The sequence below is a fragment of the Acinonyx jubatus genome, chromosome B2, assembly GCF_027475565.1.
Source record: "Acinonyx jubatus isolate Ajub_Pintada_27869175 chromosome B2, VMU_Ajub_asm_v1.0, whole genome shotgun sequence".
Lineage (NCBI taxonomy): Eukaryota > Metazoa > Chordata > Mammalia > Carnivora > Felidae > Acinonyx > Acinonyx jubatus.
Genome location: NC_069385.1, coordinates 10,241,225 through 10,258,943, shown reverse-complemented (window position 1 = coordinate 10,258,943; position 17,719 = coordinate 10,241,225). Strand labels below are relative to the sequence as shown.

Below are 17,719 nucleotides of genomic sequence, written 5' to 3'. Positions count from 1 at the left end.
TTCCCTCCATCAATGCTCAGTTTGTTCTCTATGGTTAAGAGTCTTGTGGTTTGTCTCCCTTTATTCTCTTCCCCCACCCCTTCCGATATGTTATCTGTTTTGTTTCTTAAATTCTACTTATGAGTGAAATCTTATGGTACTTCTCTTCTTATGATTTATTTCACTCAGTGTAATGCATTCTAGCTCCATCCACATCATTGCAAATGGCAAGATATCATTCTTTTTGATGGCTGAGTGATATTCCATTGTGTATATATACACCATGTCTTCTTTTTTTAATTTAATTTTATTATTATTATTTTAATTTATATCCAAATTAGTTAGCATATAGTGCAACAATGATTTCAGGAGTAGATTCCTTAGTGCCCCTTACCCATTTAGCCCATCCCCGCTCCCACAACCCCTCCCGTAACCCTCTGTTTGTTCTCCATATTTATGAGTCTCTTATGTTTTGTCCCCCTCCATGTTTTTATATTATTTTTGTTTCCCTTCCCTCTTGTTCATCTGTTTTGTCTCTAAAAGCCCTCATTTGAGTGAAGTCATATATTTGTCTTTCTGTGACTAATTTCACTTAGCATAATACCTTCCAGTGCCATCCACATAGTTGCAAATGGCAAGATTCCATTCTTTTTTATTGTAATACTCCATTATATATATACACACACCACATCTTCTTTATCCATTCATCCATCAATGGACATTTGGGCTCTTTCCGTACTTTAGCTATTGTTGATAGTGCTTCTATAAACATGGGGGTGCATGTGTCCCTTCGAAACAGCACACCTGTATCCCTTGGATAAATGCCTAGTAGTGCAATTTCTGGGTCATAGGATAGTTCTATTTTTAACTTTTTGAGGAACCTCTATACTGTTTCCCAGAGTGGCTACACCAGCTTGCATTCCCAGAGCATCTGACTCTTGATAATGGCTCAGGTCATTATCTCATGGTTCATGGGATCAAGCTCCACATCAGGCTCTGCGCTGACAGTGAGGAGCGTGCTTGGGATTCTCTCTCTGCCTCTGTCTCTGTCCCTCCCCTGCTCACACACTCTCTCTCTCAAAATAAATAAACATAACAAAAACGCTCTAAGCGGAAGAAGTCCAATCAGAAGGCTACATATTGTGTAGTTCCATGTGTATGAAATCTCTGGAAAGGGCAAATCTTTAGAGACAGAAAGTAGATGAGTGATTGCCTGGGGTGGGGGCAGGAGTGATGGCCACCACACTTGGACTTCAGAAAACTTGCTGGAAATGGCCTCAACTTGGGCTGTGGTGCTGGTTGCACAATCCAGCACATTTATTTAAGGTCATGACATGGTATATTTCCAAAGGCTAGCTGTTAAGTTTGTAAGTTTATAGCACAATAAAGCTGTCAGGGAAAAAGAGGAAGAGAGGAAGGGGAGAGGAGGACAATGGGAGCAGAAGAGGAAGAAGGGCCCACTCACCTCTAGTTGTGTGACGTTAGGCTAGTTGTCAAATGGCAATAATGATGCGTATCCTATAAGGTTCTTTTCAGGATCAGCTTAGTAAATGGTTGGGGTTTTTTGGTTGGGTTCTTTTTCTTTTTATTTTTCTTTTTCTTTTTCTTTTTCTTTTTCTTTCTTTCTGTCTGTCTTTTAAGAAAAGTAGAAAAATTCTTCTCTTTTCCCACCTAGTTCTCTCCTCACCTTCCACATACATAGATTCTTATAAAAGAATTCTCGACCTGAAATGTGGTAGGAATAAATTGCACAGTTGGTCTAATTCTTTATAAGGAGTTCTCCCTCCCCTATATTACTTGGCTGTGGAGAATAAGATTCTGTTTCAATGAAATCTTAGCACATTTATTTTGTGCCATCTAACGAAAGAAGGAAAAATGAAAATTACATTTGGAAACTTCTTATTATTAGTTATTAATCCTAATTATCTGTAGTAGATGTCTCCTTACAGAAGCCCAGGATCGCCGCTGGAAACCAGCCATCTGAGTAATTGCTGGAAGCTGTGGGTGGAGGACGGGCACAGCTCCCTGCCTTCAGATTTCTGCAGGGGAGTAGGTGGTGAGGAGGAGGAGACTCAGTGTCTCAGAGTCTGTTACAAGTCTCCCGAAATGCCTTACACTTCTTTTTTCTGGAACACCTTTCCTGATGAGTTACACTGCAGCTAAAAATACACCCAAGAATGGCAGCAGGGGTGCAGGGAGGTCTCACTGGGGTCCCTAAAGTTCCTGGAGTCCTGCTTGGAAATGTGACCCTTTGGAGACTCAGCTTTTTCGGTTCACTTGGGGATGATAAGATACTAAGCAACTGATTCGGAGTTAGAAAAAAAAAATGATGAGAGGGGCACCTGGGTGGCTCTGTCAGTTGAGTATCTGACTCTTGATTTCAGCTCAGGTCATGATCCCAGGGCCGTGGGATCAAGCCCTGCATCAGGTTCCACACTAAGTGTGGAACCTACTTGGGATTCTCTCTCACTTTCCTTCTGCTCCTCTCTCCCACTCATTCTCTCTCTGTCTCTCTTAAATAAAAAAATAAGATAAAAAAATCTTTAAAAAGGAAAAAAAAATTATGAGATACTGCATTATAAATCACAGGATCAAAGCATTTCATTTCAAGTAGGGATAGACCTTTACAGGGATCAAAATGGGGGAAAGTGGTGGGTCTGCCTCTCTACTCTTCATTATGCATGTGGTCACTTCCCAGCCCCACTGGTCCTGAGGATGCCAAGAGAGGGAGTCCAGGAGGAGCTGAAATGTGAACTCAGCTTGCTGGACTCCCAAAAGCAAGCCTAGTTATTTAGGAAACTCTCTCCCTGTGTCACGGTAACCCTGACACTACAGAGTTCCAGCAGGATCCGTAAAAGAAAAAGATGATAAATTGATCACAGATCAAATAGTTGCTTGGTGAGGGCAGAATTCTATCAAAGGAAGTAGGGTTGTCTTTAAAAAAAACTCACCTATGCTGTGGCAGCGGCAGAATCTGAAGAATGATTACCTCCACTGTGCAACTTTCACTGGGCAGCTAGAACACCACTCTGCTAGTCACAGTGCGTCTCCCTTCTTGGTCTCCTTCTGTCTCTTTCCCTCCCTCTCTCCTTTCCTCTCTCTCTCCCTCCTCCCTCCCCTCCTCCCTGGCCCTCTCCTCCTCTCCCTCCCCCTGCTTCTTCCTCTCCTCCCCCTCCTCCCTCTCCTCCCCCTCCTCCCTCTCCTCATCCCCTCCTCCCCCTTTCCTCTCCCTTCCTTAGCTTCTTTCTCCCTCTTCTCCTCCCCCTCCTCCACTCCTTCCTCCTCTGCCTCATCTGCTTCTTTCTCCCCCCTCCTCCCTCTCCTCTTCCTCCCCCTCCTTCTCTGCCTCCTCTTCTTCCACTTCTCCCTCTCCTTTTCCTCCCCCATCTTCTCTCCTTCTTCCTCTTTCTCATTCTCCCTCCTCCTCCCCTCTTCCTCCTCCTCCCCCTCAACTTCCTCCCCCTCCTCCTCTCCCTCCTTCTTCCCCTATTTCTCTTTCTCCCCCTTCTCCTCCCCCTACTTCCCCTCCCCTTCCTCTTCTTCTTCTCTTTCATCCTCTACCCTCTACTCTTTTGGTCAGATTCTCATCAACCTCTTTTCTTGAAGTACACAGGACCAATCACCATTTCTAAGACAAAAGTTTCATCTTTCCTTATTTCCTAAATTGGACTGGACATCCTCTAGAAGAGATGTTTAGGAAGCACGGCTGTTTCGGATCCCGAGGAAACACTGGCCAACCAGCCACGGTTCCGCCCCATCCTACATAGCGCAATTCCTGGGAAGAGTTCCATGGGAACAGGATGTTTTCATCCGCCAATTTGACTTGCTAGAGTTTTTTTCCCTAGAGACATCTTAATTCTGTGTTTAAGAGTGGAAACATTTTAATTGGAATTTTAACAACACTGATGGATTCTTGTTGAAGAAAAGACTTTGAGAATACTCTAAGCCATTTTAAGACCTTAATCAATTTTATCTGTTGTAAAGCTACACCATTTCCAATTTTTCCCATTGCTGTTTTTATTTTACTAAAATTATTATGATTAGAGTCATTTCTGCATAAAATTTAAAACTAAGAATGTTTTCATTAATCAGGCTTTTTGTCATGAAAGTTGTCACTATGAATTTTCTTACAGAACTGTTATTTCCAGTAAGACAGATTTTCCTGGCGATTTAATTTTTTAAGTCAATACTGGCTTCTTTTTGTGTTGGTTATTTTTACTGATGACATTCACCATAAAATTGCTCTAAAATGTGATTGTTTCATTTATTTTTGGCCTCACGATTAGTCTGTTGTCTGTGATCGATCTGTGATTAAACCTTCCTTAGACTTTGAGTCACTCTGTGTGCTATATGCTGGATGCCACAGTGTAGAACATACAAAAAGAGAAAGGGCAGGGTCATTGGTAGTTAATTTGATTGGCTTTCGCCAATTTTCTTTTCAGAAGGTGATATTTTCTCACCCTTCCCCCCAATTTTTGTTTGCATTTCTCTGCTCACCTCCAAAATGATCCCAGTTTATCCATTGTGTAATTGTTATTTGCAGTGGACATTTTGGCCTTTCATGAACAGTTGGCCAGACCCGGAAACTCTGTTCGGACTTGAATTACACCTGCCTGTGTGGGATTCCTTCCGCTTTTGCCATCGTCTCTGCCCTGCTTCTTGCTTCCTGCCGCCTTCTTTAACAGAGTAACCATGATGCCACTCCATTAGCTTTGGCACTTTCTCTTCCATGCACCATCAGCATTTACCTGTGTCCGTTAAAGTAAAATATTCTGCGTGCTTTTCCTGTAAAGCAGTTGGTTGGTTGGTCCATGCTGAAAGATAGAATGATGGTAATAGCTGTTTTTCACTGAGCGCCTCTCTCGTGCCGGGTATCATACTCAGCCCTGTCTATGTAGGACTTCCTTTATACTCACAACATCCACTCCATGGTGTTCAGACACTATTGTCCCTATTTTAGTCACAAGAAAGCCAGTGCTCAGAAAGGACAGTGATTGGTCAAAGGTCATTTGGCCAGAGCTGGGAACATAGGCCCGTCTGCCATCACCCCCTGTGCTCCAGACCACTGCCCATGGTCTGGCTGCTCTGGGGAGCCAGGCTCTGAGTGAGAGTTTCTGGTCTTAGTGGAGCAAGTAGCCCTTCCTATTTTCTCTAAGTTGCTTTCTCTCCCCCAGGCTGTGGGCATCATCCGACTCTCCCATCCTGTTGGCTGACTCCCCCATCATCTCCATGACTCAGAAATAGAGAGCCATGCCCAGCACATTGTGGCTACAGGGCCTGGTTCTCAAATCCCGGGCCCAATTGTGTGGAGAGAGTGGAACTGCCAGGAAAGTCCAGGCAATCCGACGCCCCTCTTGAAACTGACTGCCTTTTGTCCTTTGGGACTTTGGTCCCTTGGGACTCTCACTGATGCCCACATGCCCTGTGATACTTGTGAAGGAGTGAAGGGAAGAGGGGAGCAGGGTGTCCCGCTGTGTCTAAAATACCTTCTGGAAGGGACAAGGCCTTTGAAGAAAATGGCATCCCAGGAATAAAAAAAAAAAAGAAGAGGAAGAAGATTCCTTGTTTAAGGGAAAATGCTAGAAACATCTAGTGCGTACTAATGCCAAGGAAGGATAGGCAGTGATTCTCCCATACCAACACAGGGTGGCAACTCAGAATGTCAGAATTCCTCATTGTCTCTTTAAAAAATAATCCAGCCTGGGAGAGCTGGGAACCAGATGTCACAATTCGAAATTGTGGTATTTGGGGAAATACCACAAGATTTTGAAAACTCTAGTTCTGAGGGAAGGAAGGGGCCAGAGATTTTGTTTTTCCAGAGGATTTAGGAAGAGGGGTGTTTTTTCATCCAGGATGTTCACTAGAGTCTATATTATGTCTTCTTCCTGTAGAAATCCAAATTTGCGGGAATGCACCATGTGTTGGAACCGAGGCCAGTTTCTGATGTAAATGTATTCACGGGTTTGCGAGGTTAGGACATTTTACTGTGATGGTTGGGGTGGAGAATTGTAAGGACAGAGAAGAGTACTCTGCAGCCCCCACCCCTGGTGGATGCCCTTTACAGAGCAGTCCTCCAGAGAGCCTTGTGGGTGGCGAGTGGGATTTTCCTCCTTTTTACAGGAAGAGAAACTGAGACAAGGGCACTTGCCGAGATCACGCTTTCTTGTCCCCACTGCACTGAGCCTCTGAATCTGAATTCCTAAATCCACAGCGGTATTTTGGTGACCTCTGTACTCCCCATCCTGAATCCGCTGGGTGTCTCTTTTAACACAATAAGTCTTACTAAGTTGAAGGTTGAACTTACAGAAGTGTACCCATGTACACATTTGGAATCTCTTCTGGAGAATTAACGAACCCACCCTGAAAACAAAGGGACCACTTCATTTCAGATGGCTCTCTCTCACGGCACCAATGTTACATTCTTTAGAGTCTGTTAAATCAGCAAAAAGAGCAATGTTGACATGCTTTGACAAAAGAAAGAAAGGAAGGAAGCGAGGGAGGAAAGAGGGAGGGAGAGAGAGAGAGAGAGAAGAAACATACTGTAATTATAATCAGTTCTCATATACAAAACCGCAGAAGGGGGAAGGTTGGTCCACTAACCAGGGTGAGGAAGAGGTCAGCCGTGAGCAAGCAGAGGAAGCCAGAAGCTGCAAGGAAGGGAAGGACAGGCTGGTGGCATAGAAGGGATGGAGAGATTGGGACCGCGTGGCTCAAGAATATGGCCAAAGGAAAGAGCAAGGGTCTGGCGCGTGTTCGTGGAAAACAGAGGCCCACCCCTCCCCAGCCAGGGGCACCGAAATGCACGGATTCCATCGATGAAAGAGCTTGGGGAGCCCGCCTCCCTGACTCCAGATGAGCTGGTCCCTAGCAACGCTCTGAGTCACCAAGGGACCTCAGTGACTGTGGACATCATCCCGGACAACTCCCTTGGTTTGCAGACAGCTGAGGCTCTGAGAGAGACAGGTGCAAATACCCATCCCTTGACTTTTTTGCTTCTGAAACCGAATCCCTAAGTCCTTGCTACACAAAGAGGGGTCCGTGGAGGAGCAACATCAACATCTCCCGGGAGCTTGTTGGAAATGCAGACCTTCAGGCCCCAGTCCTTGTCCTGACTGAGAAGCTGCATTTGTAACAAGACCCGTGAAGGCTGAGAAGCGCAGCCCTAAGGCCTCTCTGCTCCCACCTGGGGAGGGGGAACCAACCTGTGTCTGCCTTCTCCACCCGTGTTTGCTTCCTCTCCTCTCAAGTCCTCAGGACCGTCAGGCTTTCAGGGGGTTAGCTAACCAGCAGTTCATTTACCCGGAGCAGTCAGTGTAATTACCTCCTTGCAGTGCCTATAAGCGGCATCTTTTTCCTTCTTATTAGTTATTAATGATAACCATATAAATACCTTCTCTTTTGCTAGTGCTTTACAGATTCCAAGATCCCTGTACGTTTTTATTACTAGTAAAGTATATGGTGATGAGTGCAGGCTCTAGAGCTAGGTTGGCTGAGCCTGCATCCCAGCTCTTCCACTTGCTGTGTGACCCTGAGAAGTGTTTTAACTTCTCTGGGCCTCAGTTTTAGTGCAAATAAAATTGACCCACTGGGTGCAAAGATCCATTCCAGTGTTACCATCCAGAGTCTAGAAATAAATCCTTCCTCCTCCTTTGCCTAACCTTGAAAATCCAGGAGCGTGAATACCTTAGAAGGTTTTTTAGCCTCTTCAACTACTTACACAAAAAGAGAGACATATTCTGACTTGTATTTCCCCAATAATGAGTGATGTTGAGCATCTTTTCATGTGTCTGTTAGCCATCTGGATGTATTTTTTAGAAAAGCGTCTGTTCATGTCTTCTGCCCTTTTCTTTATTGGATTATTTGTTTTTTGGGTGTTGAGTCTGATAGGTTCTTTATAGATTTTGGATACTAACCCTTTATCAGATATGTCATTTGCAAATATCTTCTCTCATTCCATCAGTTGCCTTTTAGTTTTGTTGATTGTTTCCTTTACCGTGCAGAAGATTTTTATCTTGATGAGGTCCCAGTAATTCATTTTGCTTTTGTTTCCCTTGCCTCCAGAGACGTGTCTTATAACGAGTCGCTGTGGCTTAGGTCAAAGAGGTCACTGCCTGTTTTCTCCTGTAGGATTTTGATGGTTTTCTGTCTCACATTTAGGTCTTTGATCCACTTGAATTTATTTTTGTGTATGGTGTAAGAAAGTGGTCCGATTTCATTCTTCTGCATGTCGCTGTCCAGTTCTCCCAACACCAGTTGCTAAAGAGACTGTCTTTTGTTCACTGGATGCTCTTTCCTGCTTTGTCCAAGATTAGTTGGCCATACGTTTTGGGGTCCATTTTTCGGTTCTCTATTCTGTTCCACTGATCTACGTGTCTGTTTTTGTGACAGTACCATACTGTCTTGATGATTACAGCTTTGTAATACAGCTTGAAGAGCTACATGGGTGATGGGCTTTAAGGAGGGCACTTGTTGGGCTGAGCACTGGGTGTTCTATGTAAGTGATGAATCACTGGGTTCTACTCCTGAAACCAATACTACACTGTATGTTAGCTAACTTGAATTTAAATAAATAAATAAGAACTATCAAGAGAATTAAAAGACATAATAAAAAAAAAGAATGACATATTCTGTGAATAATGCTAGAATGCAAAGCTGCCTGCACACCCAAGTAAATCCCACAAGTAAACTGTAGGGACTGCAAAATACGAGATACTTAAATGACTCACTGGAATATTACTGGCCTTGTTTCTAACTGCTGTGCTTGGGATGATAAAGCAAGACGATGGAACAACAGCTCTTCTGAGTGAGGGAATGAGTTAGTCAGTCAATAGGTTTTAGAGGGAAGTCAAAGATAAGGCACTTCATCCAAGAATGGGCAGGGCGTGTTCAGCCAAACATGCTCTGGGACAGCAGTAGGTCCACGGTGGTGAGCGTGCAGGGCATGGGGAAGAAGGGAGGCGAGAATGGCTTTTCAGGAAAAGCCACTGGAGGAGGTTAATCAGAAGAGTGGGCAGGCTCTTTGTCCCTGGAAGTGGGAGGCATTTTCTTATTAGAAGTGTAGAGTAGCATGAAAGGCCTCTCAGGAATAAAAGGAGACAAAGCACAGGGGGAGGAGAGAGGAAGTGGACCAGGGCGAGGAGGCGTGGCGGGCCGGGTTGGGAGGAGAGGGAGGAGAGGCTGAGCAGGTGCAGGTCAGGGAAAGGATTAGTGGCCCGTGGAGCGGGAGGGATTTAGAGAATGTGCTGTGGTCAAAGAGGCAATAGGGGCTCCCTGAAGATTTCTTGAGAAAAGCTTTTTTTTTTTTTTTTTTTTTTTTTTAACAGTCTAGGGCACTATCCGTCATTCTGCTTCATAAAACATCTGCATGTTTTGAGTGTTTTGTGGCTGGAGTCTACACTGGGGATCCAACTTAACAAAGAGTCACTTGCCAAATAATGTACTCTTAGGGTCTCTGCTTATCCCTTACCTGTTGTCGACACCCCTATGTCATTTGTGTGTTTGCATACTGTGTGAGATCCATGGGGTCTGTGATATCAATGAAACTACGCCCAAATAATCACCCTCCAAAGCTTTGTCATAATCAAACCAACTCACTGCTGGCTCTCCAAGTGACCATTCTCCCTCCTCCTTTAGAATTTAATGCTATAGAGTAGGGATTTGCATCCAGTTTTGGGAATGGGTGTGCTCTGTCTTCCTTCCCTTTTGTGCCCTGGAAAACTCAAGACTAAGTTATGGGAGACAGAGCAACTGTTATTTTGTGTTTCTCGTTGACGAGTTCTGAGGTTAAGAATCGTTGCCTAAGAATATGAGTAGACTAATATCCGCCATGTAGTCCAGAGTTGGAGATGGGCATTAGGACTCGTTGCAGCCAGCACTCAGCGGGTAGAAGGTACATGTGAAGAAGCCAGTGAAGGCTCTACTGGGGAGAATGGTGGGGCCCTCCGGTGAGCTTTTCCTGCCATCACATTTGATAAGGAAAAAACTCCTCATAGTTTTCATTTATCCAAATTCACCTTCCAAGGCCCCTGAAGGAAAATTTTAACTGACACAGATGGGCAGAAATGAAGACCATTTATTTGGAAATTGTAGATTAAAACACCATCTAGGAGAAAACAGAAGTACAACTGGATGAGTCATATGACATACCATCAAAAATTTGGAGTGTGCACTTTAAAAAACCCTCTTTATTTTCTGTGAAGGATGGAAACTTGAAGTCCAAGGGTCCTTGAGTATGTGATGGCTGGGCTGCTTCTTATACTCAAGAGAAAGCAATAGAGTAGAAATGGACTAAAATCTCCCTGTGGCTCTCACACAACTAAAAGTAACACGGTTAAAGCAATACTGAGCAGCACACCCCCAGAAAGATAATGCAAGCACTGTGTGTCAGTGTAAATTTTCTAGTAGCGACATTTAAAAAAAATGAAAAGGAACAGGTAAAATTGATTTTAATAATGTATATGATTTAGCCCAGTGTGTCTAAAATATCATCGTTTAACATGTATTCCACATTAAGAAGGACTCATGAGATATTTTACATTCTTTTTATTTTTGGTGTTGAATCTTGCCAGTGTTGAATCTTACTTTGCACTTATGGGACATTCAGTGCGGACTCCTCCTTGCATCTCAAATGCTCAGGAGACACGTGCATCTAGGGGCTGGCATAGTGGATGGCACAGGTTTAAAGACAAAGAATTAGACCTAAGTAGTTATTAGAATCTCTCAGAATTATTGGTATGGTTTCATCTTGCTTTGGATCACTTCAGAGAAATGCTTGGGAGAACGGCATTTAACTCCATCATTTTTGGAAAGACTTCATACATTCATTCATTTTTCATGTATTCAACATATCCTTGAGTGCTTGTTCAGTACCAAGCACTGTAATAATGCAAATTATACTCTTAACAGATTTCTTTCTGTTTCTACTGATGTAATTGTAAAGCTATAAACAGTGGGATCCTCTGGAATACCCAAACAGAATCATGTTTTGTTTTAATGATATTAATGTTTTTAATACGGTCACATTCCATGCTATTGATTAGGCCACTGGTTCTTAAACCTGAACATACACCGAGATCATCTGAAAGGTCTGTTCAAACAGATATCTGGGCACCGCCCCCTCCAGAGTTTCCAAGTCAGGGGTCTGGGGTGGAGCCCGCTAAATTTGCATTTTTGACAAGCTCCCAGGAGTTGCTGATGATGCTGGTCTGGAGGCCACACTTTGAGTACCACTGGATCAGAGGTACAGTTTCTCCTTTAAGATCCTTCACCTTTTTTGTTTAATTTTTTTTAATGTTTATTTATTTTTGAGACAGAGAGAGACACAGCATGAGCAGGGAAGGGGCAGAGAGAGAGGGAGACACAGAATGTGAAGCAGGCTCCAGGCTCTGAACTGTCAGCACAGACCCCGACACGGGGCTCAAACTCACGAACTATGAGATCATGACCTGAGCCGAAGTCGGACGCTTAACTGACTGAGCCACCCAGGCGCCCCTAAGATCCTTCACCTTTTATGTATCCCACACTCCTGAAGGTAGAGATGAGCATTTCTGGAAAGTTGAACAACCACAAGATTCAGGCGTCTCAGAACAATTAGTTGGGGAATGAGTAGATCTCTTTCTTGCAGTCTATTTTCTAAGATATAGATGTTGTGACCCAAACAAGAGATTTGAGAACACCCAGGACTGAATGATCTGGTGTGCACTCATCTAAGCGAAGCTTCTGTGTGGATACTTTGGGGACCAGCATCACAGATTGTGCCCCAGCTAGCCCCCTCTGCATGGGTCCTCATGGGTAACTCTCTTTTAACCCTTGCCACCTATTTCCAAAGCTCACGTGTGGGCTGGGGTGGGGGTGAGGCTCTGAGAAGAGTATCCCAGGGTTACTAAAGCCTCTGAGCACCACATACTCACCAAAAGAACATTGCAGACGTTACTTCCTATACCTCACGGGAGAAGTGTGTCTTTTGCCTCCTATCAAAGGATTGCTGATACCTGCTGGAGTTGCTGTCTATCTCCACAATGTAGGACTGCCCTCCTCATGTGCGTTTGTCCAGGGCGGCTCCAGAGCCAAAGCTTCTAGCTGGAGGGCACGCGGGGGCATGTATTTTATAAGATGTAAATCTTCCACACTCACTCAGGTATAATGGATCCGTCTGGGAGGGTGAGAGCTGGGCCATGCCAACCATCAGTGAGACCAGAACTTTTGGACTAGATCTGGCAACATTCCTGTGTCATGCGGTTGATACAAATTTTGAAAGCACCCAGAGAAAAGGCCCACTCTGAATGGTGGCCTCTGATTCTTAATGAGTTTCTTTTTCTATGTAACTTCACCATGGTTCAGGCCTACCTTACTGAACTCAGAATGTCGCCTGAGCCTTGTCTAGAAGGACAGCACATACTCTTGCCAAGCCAGAGACCTTTTATGTAATTATTATTACAAGTTCCACCCAAAATGTGTGTAGTTCTCTGTAATGGATTGGAATGCTAGGCTTTTCACGCCAGCAGGTGAAGCATGAGCACTTGGGATAGGGCTGCTGTCTGATCTCCACTGCGATGCTGGTCAGCACTCTGCACAGAGCAGTTTATTAAGAGTAACACATGGATGCCTTGTGGCTGTCACCTACGTTTCCTCAACTTCCTCATTCAGGCAGGAGTGGTCAGGGGCTTATAAACCCCCATCCAGTTATGGGTGCTGCCACTGGAGGCGCCATTGGGAGGGATGGTCTTTTCTTCCTACTATTTATTTACTTATCGTCTTTGCAGGAAAGACATGTGACAGACTAGGGACAAGATGCCAGGTGTTGTGTTCACCTGTGCCCTAGACAACTTGACACCAATTTTATTTTCTTTTAATTTTTTTAACATTTATTCATTTTTGAGAGACAGAGTGTGAGTCGGGGAGGGGCAGAGAAAGAGAGAGGGAGACACAGAATCCAAAGCAGGCTCCAGGCTCTGAGCTGTCAGCACAAAGCCTGATGCAGGGCTCGAACTCATGGACTGCAAGATCATGGCCTGAGCCGGAGTTGGATGCTTAACCGATTGAGTCACCCAGGCGCCCCTGGACACCAATTTTAGATCACTGACACGCCTTCCTCACTGTCACTTGCATTCTAGATAAAAGACATAGTTTCTCTTAATTTGGATGACCAGATTTTGCTGTTCTTACATGATATTAATCCCATGAATACCAACCGAAAGGTCAAGTTCCTAGAAAAGAACACAGATATGAAGCCAGGCATGAACAGGTTGCCTGTGTACTGTGTCTGATGTTGATGGCAGTGGGGGGTGGAGAGTGTTTGCCTGACTCCCCCAGACCCTCCTGTCGTTGGACAGACTTTTGCTTGGTAACTACAGACTTCTGTATTTTTCTCTCAACCAGCACAGGATGTTTCAAACATTTATGCACCTATTTTTCATCTTGTGATGACATATCCCAGACATTTAATGAAAAATATTCCTGGCTGGCTGTTTAGTTAGAAAATTAATCATTATCAATTAATCAATCTATTTTCAGCACAGCACTGTTTTAAGTGCTGTGGATGAATCTGAAGAAATCTAGCCGGAGGCTGGCATGCACAAGTGAAACCAGTGAAGACTTTTTTTTTAAACAACAGAAATTTATTTTTTCACAGTTCTGTAAGCTAGCAGCCCAAGATCTAGGTGTTTCCAGGTTGGGTTTCTCCTCGTCTTGTCTCCTTGCCTCGCAGATGGCCAAGAAGGCTGTTGTTGTTATTGTTAAAGGGGAACATCAATAAGGGTAGGTAACTGTAATACAGGGTTTAAGCCTGTACCATCGACAATTTGGGCCAGAGAATTATTTGTGGGGTGGAGGTGGGGGCTGTGCTGTGTTTGCAGGATGTTTAGCAGCATCCCTTTCCTTAACCCACTAGATGCTACTCCCCATGTTTACTACCCCTCTACCCCAATAAAATTGTCTCCTGACAATGCCAAATGTCCTCCGGGGGAGTGGCAGAAATCACCTGGGTGGAGAGCCACTGATGTAATGTAACCTGAATTTGTGAGGATGGAGGGAACCACGAGCCTAGGAGAAAATCAAGAGAGATTTTTCTGGGGAAAACAAGTCTGAGCTGGATTTCAAAAGACAGGAGGACACGAATTGCCAGAGGAGATGGTGAATGGAGGGGCAGAGGGTAGGAGAAACGGGGGGGGGGGTGTTATTTCAGAAACTGATGACTGAAAAGAGAAATAGAGGGACACGAGCCACCTTCCTTTAACTGGCATGGGCGGTGTGCATAGAGGGAAGAGGGATAATTAATGAATTCGGTCAGCAGCAGGTAACGCCTGCTCAGGACAGGTTTCAACAGGCCAGAAAACAGAACCAGGGGAGAGTGAGAATGGCTAAAACATGTTTAGCACATACAGTAGCCCAGGCACTGTTTCTGTGCGTTCCACACGCTCATTCCCTTCTCTGCAATAGTACCTCTCAGGTGCTACTGTTATTCCCATTTTACAACTGGAGAAACTGAGTCTTGAAGAGGCCAGTAACTTCCCAAAATCTCTCAACTAGTAAATAGCAGAGCCACGATTTAACCCCTGCCTGGTCGCTGAGCCCCTGCACTTACCCACGGCGCTGGGGCATGGGTTAGTTGAGGCGGGGCCGGGTGATGGAGTTCTCCGGGTGGTCAAGCAAGGTTTGAAAGGAATAAAAAAAATTTGCCCGAGTTTACAGAGACATCAGGAATATGCATGAAGGGTCAAATAGATGCTCAGATTTCAAAGGAAAGCTACAGATGAAGAGCCCAAGCAGAGAGGTCAGTTCCGTTGGCCCCAAGAATGGGGACAGTGGGTTCCAGGCTGATAATGGAGCAGGGCTTTTGAGCAAGAGGTCTTCGGGCAGGCCTGGGCTTGGCGGAGGGTGCTGGGAGGAGAAGGCTGCCCTCAGGGGAACGGGGGTGGGTCCAGGTGGGCTGCAGCCAGCAAGAGGCGGGGTTGCCAGAAGGAAAGTTGAGGGGTGGGGGGCTCAAGTTGGAGACAAGGATGGTCTGTGTCAAGGAATTAGGTGTGGAGGGACTGTGGCAAGAGAGATGGGAGGTAGAGCCACACAGAAAGGCGGCCTGGACCCTGACTGTGCTACTCACGGCCGTGATCTGGGCTGACTACTCAGCCCTCTGGCCTTGGGGTCCCCTTGTCTGGAACAGGGACAGTATAATACTGCGGGTGCGGGGCAGAGCCAAATGAGATGCTATACGTGTGGGGCCTGGTATCACTTTGTGCACACCGTAGCAGTGTGCACAGAAATTCTCCAGTGGCGAGCAAGTAGGTCGGTTGGAGAGGGGGAGGGTGGAGCCAGATATACTTGGGGAGGCTGTGGCAGTTACAGAGGCAAGGGGTGAGGGGTGGACTAGGGTTCTGGGAGAGAACCATAGGGCTGTTAGAACTCACAGGGGCTGTTCTGATAGGAAACAAAAGAAACTTGGCTTATGTTAGGATTTTAGTCTCCAATGTATCATTCGATACGTAAGGGTCTTGATGTAAATGGACAGAAATGGAGTGGTCAGGGCTGAAGAGTCAATTTTCACATTTGACGGAGGTCCGCGGTTAGATGTGCGGCCAGTACGGTGATAGGTTGAAGAATGAGAAAAAAGCAAAATGTTCTTTCGGGGATGGGGCTTTGGTTGTTCTTATTTAGAATTTAGCTCTAAAAATAACTTCAGCATCAAGGCACTTAAAGGGTTTGTGGTATACAGTCTTGTGAGCTGGGCCCATCTCTACAGACTTCCTGATTTCATTCCCATACCACTGAGGAAAGCAAGAACGATAGATGGCTCTGAGAGCAAATAGAATGAAAAGGAAATGAAGATCCGTACCAGCGTTGAGGCCTCATGCTGTGTACATCCGGGCAGAGTCCTGGGCCCGGCCCTTCCCACCACCACCCTAATAAATAATGTATGGAGATTTTCCGGCAATGTCCAATGGATGTTTTGGACTGCCTAAACCAGCACCATATATACCGCGAGCTACAAATGCAAGCACATCAATTTAAATTTTCTAGAAGTAGCGACTTTATAGCAGTAAAAAGAAACAGGTGAAATTGACTTTTATCATTTTGATGTCACCCAATTCTTCAACGTATTCTCATTTGAAAATGTAATCAATTTTTAGAGACTCTTGAGGTATTTTATATTCTCCTTTTTGTGCTAAATCTTTCAAATCTGTTTTGTATTTTACACTTGCAAAAAAATCCCAATTCAGACCAGCCACATTTTGAGCACTTAAGAGCTACAAGTGGAGGTGGCCACCATATTGGACAGCAGGGGTCTAAACTCCCCAAGTGCAATGCCGCCATTGCAGAAAAAGCCTGGCAATTACTCTGGGCTCGGTGACATCTGTGTCACTCCCATTCCCATGAGACTGATGCATAGTGTGCAAGAGCGCAAGTTTGTGGTTCATTCTGTACCTCAGGTAGTTTGCATTACCGGAGGGAAACTGTTTAAGAGACATCCATCATCCAGAGAGCCCCAGATGGGCCACTTAGTGACAAGAGCAGCCCATCCAGAGGGCTCCCATCCAGCCGTTACCAATTCCAGAGGAAAACAAAACTAATACCTTTGGTGCTGAAATGGAATTCAAGTTTGTGGGAAGGAGGAATTTCTAATATAAGAAAGGCAACAGCCCATCAATAAAGAAAGATTGGATCCAGGCTAAAGCAATGAAAGACTCAGAATTGTGTTTTTGGTTTTATTTCTTCTGTCTAAGGTCCTCATTTCAGGTCATTATGACTCCATTTTTTCTGCTTGGCAGTGCACAGAGTGATTCTGGGGAGTCATTACTAAAATAAAAATTATTGATATGGCATTTTGCAAAAATCACCAAGTGAACTTTTATATAAAACAATATAGCAGAGTTCAAATAATGTGGAAGGGACATTTCTTTGCTGGAGGCTCCTTTTCTTTCTTGGACAAACATAGACCAGGGTGAAAACATCTGGAAATGTGACCTTCGGGGAGGGCCGCCCAGCCCCCATTCCCTGGATGCTGGATTTTCCCTCCAACTTTTAAGAGAAATGTAAGTGGACGCTTCTGATTCCAATCATACTTCAGAATTATTACAGCTCAAAACACACAGTGTGATAGATTGAGAGGTTTTTCAGGCTTCCCATTGAGCTCTCCTGAGATAAAAGCAGTTAACAACCACTATTCTGTGATGATAAATGGTTGTTGGTTTTCTTTCTTCAATATTTTAATAACTATTTGCATGTTTTGGCAATGATGGACACGGAGAGTCTGATGGTGATTACAGAAGCAGATTGCAGAGGTGATTCACCGGACGCAGTTGGCCATCAGAGGCAACGCCATCTCTCAGTGACAGGCGGGTTCCAGCCCAGGCACCTGGCTTCCTGGCAGCCTTTTAAAGCAGGTGTTCTGATAGCCGTCAGTGCAGGGCGGCTGATGTGACAGAAGTTGGCTGCCTTCCCCTCTGATGCTCTTTTCTCCAAGACAGCTCAGCTCCCCGGCAAGTGCACTGAAAAACCCCACTCCAGAATCAGCACGTGCCTCTTTCTGTAGATGTGACTGCCCGTTGAATTCAGAGCTGCTTTGGGAGCCGTTCCGTGGCTGTGCTGGCGGAAGGAATCTGACAAAGCAGGATTCTACAAAACCTGTAGAATCTGACAAATCCCTCTGCCACCTCAGAAGGAACCTTTTTGGAAGGAAATGGTGCTCATGTTTCATGGACGCTTCCTAATTTCTCAGTGAATAAATTTCTCAATTTATTTCACTCTT

At 44.9% G+C, this 17,719-nt stretch overlaps 1 protein-coding gene and 1 long non-coding RNA gene across 3 annotated transcripts in view; one reads left to right on the top strand and one right to left on the bottom strand.

Annotated features, from left to right (window-relative positions):
* Nucleotides 1–17,719, top strand: part of ZDHHC14 (zinc finger DHHC-type palmitoyltransferase 14) — a 290,130-nt gene that overhangs the window by 175,872 nt on the left and 96,539 nt on the right. The gene's annotated exons all lie outside the window — the stretch shown is intronic.
* On the bottom strand, nt 393–3,163 carry LOC106975728 (uncharacterized). The gene is made up of 3 exons (XR_003419225.2): nt 2,931–3,163; nt 1,866–2,018; nt 393–1,704 (listed from the first exon to the last, which is right to left on the bottom strand). It is a non-coding gene; the product is annotated as an uncharacterized LOC106975728 (long non-coding RNA).